This window comes from Neophocaena asiaeorientalis, unplaced genomic scaffold (assembly GCF_003031525.2).
Source record: "Neophocaena asiaeorientalis asiaeorientalis breed wild unplaced genomic scaffold, Neophocaena_asiaeorientalis_V1.1 scaffold82, whole genome shotgun sequence".
In the NCBI taxonomy this organism is placed as follows: Eukaryota; Metazoa; Chordata; class Mammalia; order Artiodactyla; family Phocoenidae; genus Neophocaena; species Neophocaena asiaeorientalis.
This window is the reverse complement of record NW_020173068.1, coordinates 4,850,856-4,856,855: the sequence shown is the minus strand read 5'-3', so window position 1 is coordinate 4,856,855 and position 6,000 is coordinate 4,850,856. Positions and strand designations below refer to the sequence as shown.

General features: G+C 52.0%; 1 protein-coding gene across 3 annotated transcripts in view; it reads left to right on the top strand.

Moving 5' to 3' along the window:
- Nucleotides 1-6,000, top strand: part of NOL4L (nucleolar protein 4 like) — an 85,694-nt gene that overhangs the window by 324 nt on the left and 79,370 nt on the right. The window lies entirely within an intron of this gene.

Here is a 6,000-nt window from a genome sequence, read left to right as displayed (position 1 = left end):
TTCCCCTCCCCCTCCAGCCCCTCCTCCTCCCCCCAAGTCTGGGGTGGGGCCCGCACCTGGGGCCCCGCTCGTTAGCGCGCCCCGGCCGCCCGCCGTGGCCCCGAAAGGACCCGCCCGCTGGGTCTGCATGGCTCAGGGCCGCCCCCTTCCGCCTCACCCCCACCTCAGCGACCCCACTCCCTTGCCCTTGGCCGCGGCGCTCGAGGGAGGCGGGTGCCCAGAATCCTGGAGCGCGCCCCTCCATAGTAGCGGTGACCGCGGTTATTTATGGATATCTCGCCCAGGGTGGGGGCTATTTGTGCATCCTTTGGGTCCCCACAACCTTCCTGTGAGGTGGCGAAAGGCACTGCGCGTATCGTGTCATCTCTGCACAGGAGGAAACTGAGGCCCAGGGTCAGGGCTCATTGTCCTCAGGCCTGTGACTTAACCTTAGAGCACCTGCGCCCTCCTGGCACGCCCAGGCCAGAATTCCTATCCCCCAGGCCCTACCCTATCCTGCTTGAGAGTGCCTTAGCTACTCCCTCCCTCCATCCCTTAAACCGGGGTCATTGCGCCAAGAGGGGGACACGTTGGCCCACTACACCCCTTTCTCTTCCCACTCCTTCCCCGTTCACCCTTTCCAGACATCCCACAGTTAACAAAACCAAAAAGAAAATAAAAAGGAAAAAGAAAAACATTCAGAGCTGCTTGAAGGGTGGCATCCCTCAAAGGTAGTGCTGTTGTTTGGGGGCTGATCCCCAGCACCTTGCCCTGTGGCCCAGGCGTGTGCATTTCGGTCCCCGGCGTGATTTGAAAGAAGATGGAGGTTCAGCGAAGCAGAAAGGAAGCCTTGGAATATATGAGGCCTGTTCCAGATGGCAGGTGCGATGCGGTGGCGGCTCTGCACTAACAGTTGGAGATTGTGCGCAGGGGTGGAGAAGAGGCAACATTAGGTCCTCCACGCCTTGTTTTTGTATTTATTTATTTATGCGGGGGGAGGTCTCATCCCTCCACCCCATCCAGGCCTACAGAGCTCAGTGCAACCATGGGTCCGAAAATTCTGCTGTGAATCTTTATCTTGGAGTTTTCTTGCTTTTGGTTTTGGTTTCCAGTCTGCAGTAAGTAGTGTTCATAATGGAGAGAAATTCAAATACTGTCCTTGTCCCATTAAAGTAACGGCCCCTCTCAGTCATCTGAGTGCCCTTTGCAAACTGTGACCGGCTTCTCTTGGAGATTCTGAGGAAAGAATTTCTGGATATTTGGGTGACGGTCTTCATTCTGGTTTTCTGTTCTTTTCATTCTCTCCATTTAGTTTGCTTTTTAAATTTCATCTCCACCATTTTCCTTTCCCTCTGAGGACCCTTTGCAGGAAGCTGACTTCTCCCCTTGGGTCTTCTTTCAGCCCTACCAGTAGTTGGAATGAGACTTAGTGGGAACCCCCCAAAAACTACTACCCCCGTTTCCAAGACCTTGGTCCTGCCTGAATTGATTAAAGTGTGGTTTGGGGCACGGGAGGAATGGCCACAGTTCCAGAAGTTGGGAAGAACACGCGGCTAATAGCGTTTGCAGTAGCTTTTGCCTGTAATCTGGCTGGCCCTGATGGGATGGGGCAGCATCTTCACACTTGTCTGTGCAATCAACCTCCTGAAGTCCTGGGCTCCCAAACAAGTGGCAGCCAAAGGTGTGTTTCCCCAGGGGTGGGTTCTGCTCACTGACTTTCTCCTCTGACAGCAATCTCGTTGATTTTTTTTTGAAATGTATTTATTTTTGGCTGCGTTGGGTCTTTGTTGCCGTGCGCGGGCTTTCTCTAGTTGCGACGAGCGGGGGCTACTCTTCGTTGCGGTGTGTGTGCTTCTCATTGCGGTGGCCTCTCCCGTTGAGGAGCACAGGCTCCAGGCGCACGGGCTTCAGTAGTTGCAGCACGTGGGCTCACTAGTTGTGGCACACGGGCTCAGTAGTTGTGGCTCTCGGGCTCCAGAGCGCAGGCTCAGTAGTTGTGGCACATGGGCTTTGCTGCTCCGAGGCATGTGGGATCCTCCCAGACCAGGGCTCGAACTCGTGTCTCCTGCATTGGCAGGCGGATTCTTAACCACTGTGCCACCAGGGCAGCTCGTTGGTTTTTACTCTTTGTCTAGAGCTGCACCAAAAGGGCTCATCCTAAGGACTGTTTGCATGGTTTCTTCCTCTACCTTAGGAACCCAGTTGAGAAATGTCCCCACTGTTTAGCCTCATTCTCTTAATCATGGACACTTCGTTGCTGGAAGGCACATGCCACTACTATAGTGATGGTGGTGCACTAAACGGCACCCCGGTGGCCTGAAACGGTGAGCCCACTTTGATAAGTGTATAACTTATTACCAGCAAGTGACTTTGAAGTTCCAGTGGAGATGACAGAACTGCAATCCATTAGCAATTGGACCTCACCTGCCATCAAGGGCAGGAGTCCGTTTAATTGGCTTAGTGGGAAGACAGGCAAGACTCAGTCAGATTCAGGAGCTCACCTGAGAGATGACTCCCAACAACAGCCCGCGAGGCCACCCAGGCAGGGGCCTGGGAAGATATGCTCATCTCTCTCCTAGGTTTGCAGCCCTGGGCACAGCAGTCCCCTTTGTGCCGGGCATTCAGATCATTTGAGGAAACTGAGGAAGCCAGAAAAAGACCCGTCAAGGGATGACCTGCTTAGGTATTAATTAATTTTGCCAGGGAGGACTTAAAAATCAGATGTCAGGACGCTGGGCACTCCCGCTCTTTCTATCCATTAGCCACATTAAGCCTCTGGGTAGGTGTTTTGAATTCATACTAATGTTGTCCAATGAGATTCTTTTCTTCCCACCATTAGGAAAATGGGCCTTCACTGGAGAAGAAAATAATAATATATTAGGCCTGGCAGCACGGAACATGTTTATTCTTTTTTTTAAAAAAAATATTTATTTGGCTGTGCCACCTGCGGGATCTTCATTGTGGCATGCGGAATTTTTAGTTGCGGCATGCGGGATCTAGTTCCCTGACCAGGGATCGAACTCGGGCCCCCAGCACTGGAAACGTGGAGTCTTAACCACTGGACCACCAGGGAAGTCCCAGAACATGTTTATATTCATTATCCAATGCCAGTTTCCTTACTAGTTACCTCCCTGTCTCAATCACAGAGACATTCTAACCAGCAGTTCCCCAAATCTGTCATGCATTAGAATCATCTGGGGGGTCTATTAAAATCCTCAGAGTGTCAGATTTGGTAGGTCTGAGGTGGAACCTGAGAACTGCATTTCTAACAAGTTCACGGGTGATGCCTAGGGACCACACTTTGCGAACCATTGTTATAAATATTCTGAGATACCGGCCTTGCTTAAGTAGACATTTGGTGGTTTCCTCAATGACTTGCAACCTGGTCTTTAGTTTGGAACCCAGATGGGCTGGTTTTAAGGAAGATGGTAATAACCAAGAAAGTTTGTAGCTCCATGAATTTTTTTTTTTTTTTTGGCCGTGTTGGGTCTGTTGCTGCGTGCTGACTTTCTTTAGTCGTGGCGAGCAGGGGCTACTCTTCGTTGCTGTGTGCGGACTTCTCATTGCTGTGGCTTCTCGTCGCGGAGCATGGGCTATAGGCAAGCGGGCTCTGGAGCGCAGGCTCAGTAGTTGCGGTGCACGGGCTTAGTTGCTCCGCGGCATGTGGGATCTTCCCAGACCAGGGCTCGAACCTGTATCCCCTGCATTGACAGGCAGATTCTTAACCTCTGCGCCACCAGGGAAGTCCCGCTCCATGAATTTTTAACGACTATTGCCATGTCTGGTTTTGTTGGCCCAAGTCTGGCTGGCTGTTTTGGAGTTAGCTGTTTCAGAAGGATGTAGTAAGTTACCATGGCAATATTCTTCCCCACACAGGAAGGCCCCAGAGGTCGGTCCTGCACAACTGACCACGTGCTTTTTTGTGTGTTTTTTTTTTTTTGCGATTCGCAGGCCTCTCACTGTTGTGGCCTCTCCCGTTGCAGAGCACAGGCTCCGGACGCGCAGGCTCAGCGGCCATGGCTCACGGGCCCAGCCGCTCCGCGGCATGTGGGATTTTCCCAGACAGGGGCACGAACCCGTGTCCCCTGCATCGGCAGGCGGACTCTCAACCACTGCGCCACCAGGGAAGCCCTGACCATGTGTTTTTCATGGCTTTTCCCATGCGGTGCTGCTGGGTTCCATTCCATCACTCCTGGTTGGCGTTCCCAGGAAGTGGGGAATAGCCAAGAGGCTCCAGCCCCACTCTTTATGCAGCCTGTAAATGAAGTGAGCTTCCTTTGTCAACCCAGGGCCCAGCTTGCTTAGGGCTGTGGATCAGACTAAGCTAACTTGGGTACAAAGCAGAGGTGTTGGCAGAGGCATCCCAAGGCTATGCGGAAGGTGCTGTCCACTCCCTAATTAGCAGCTCAAGCGTTGTAGTACTGCGTCTGGATTCTCGGCTAGGAAAGGCATGCCTTTCCTGCAGCATTTAGCATGAAAGTTATTATCTCTGTGGATGCAGGGCATGGCAGAGCTGTCTGTGGCACGTGACTGCTGTGCGATCCCTTTGTTCTCTTCCCAGGGTTCTCCTTGAAGGCCACACAGATATCCTGGTGTTCCACCCTCAGGTGTAGTACACATGGTGTCCAGGTGGCCACAGCTCACCAGAGGACAGTTCAAGGTGTGGCTCTGCAGACCTTGTGTGGTTTGAATTCTGGTTGCTACGGGCCGTCTCCTTTCCCGTGTACATCTCTGCAGTTGAGACAGACCGATTACAGGACCCAGGTTTGAACAGCACAGGAGAGGACAATCCATTTTTTGTTTGTTTGTTTTTGCGGTAAGCGGGCCTCTCACTTCTGTGGCCTCTCCCGCTGCGGAGCACAGGCTCCGGACGCGCAGGCTCAGCAGCCATGGCTCACGGGCCCAGCCGCTCCGCGGCATGTGGGGTCTTCCCGGACCAGGGCACGAACCCGTGTCCCCTGCATCGGCAGGCGGACTCTCAACCACTGCGCCACCAGGGAAGCCCCGACAATCCATTTTTAAAGAGGGAGCATCCCTGAATAGTTTCTCTGGGTTAATTTTATGGTCAACGTTGGGCCAGGTACAAAGCTGTTGGTTCCCCGCGCCTGCCTGTGAATGGAGGTGGGAGGCTGGGACCGAGGCAGGTCAGGCACTGGGCAGTGTGTTCTGCTGTTTAATCTGAGTTCGTTAGCTATACCTTGACTTTAGGGAAGCTTATTCCAAGTATTTGTGACAGCCTTATTAGCATGTTACTTTGCATAAGATTCTGCATGCCTTCTGATGGTGGTTATTACCTCGGGGGACCCCTTCTGTAACCTGAATGGATCTATGTGGCAGATGCCTGACTTACATTCTTACCTGAGCCTTGGAACATCCAACTAGGACTTTTTAGGTTCATTTTACAGGTGAGAGGAAACTGAGTTTTTTTTTTTTTTAATTAATTAATTTATTTTTGGTTGCATTGGGTTTTCGTTGCTGTGCACGGGCTTTCTCTAGTTGCAGTGAGCGGGGGCTACTCTTAGTTGCGGCACGCGGGCTTCTCACTGCGGTGGCTTCTCTCGTTGCGGAGCACGGGCTCTAGGCGTGCAGGCTTCAGTAGTTGTGGCTCGCAGACTCTAGAGTGCTCAGTAGTTGTGGTGCACGGACTTAGTTGCTCCGTGGCATGTGGGATCTTCCCGGACCAGGGCTCGAACCCATGTCCCCTGCATTGGCAGGTGGATTCTTAACCACTCCGCCACCAGGGAAGCCCAGGAAACTGAGTTTTAAGACGTGAAGAAGTGACCTGTCCAAGGTCACCAAGCTGGTTAGGGGGCACTTTCCATCTCACCTATCTAAAATATTATCTTTCATCAGATTGTCTTTTTCCTCTTTTCCTTCTCATCAGATTTTATCAACTTTTTCCAGAAGTATCTGTGTTCTGGCCTGAAACAATTTTATGAGCAGAGAGGTCTATTCACTTGTAAGCAGCGAAACCCATCATTATGCCTCTGGGACTCAGATTATTGAAATCTGGAACTACCC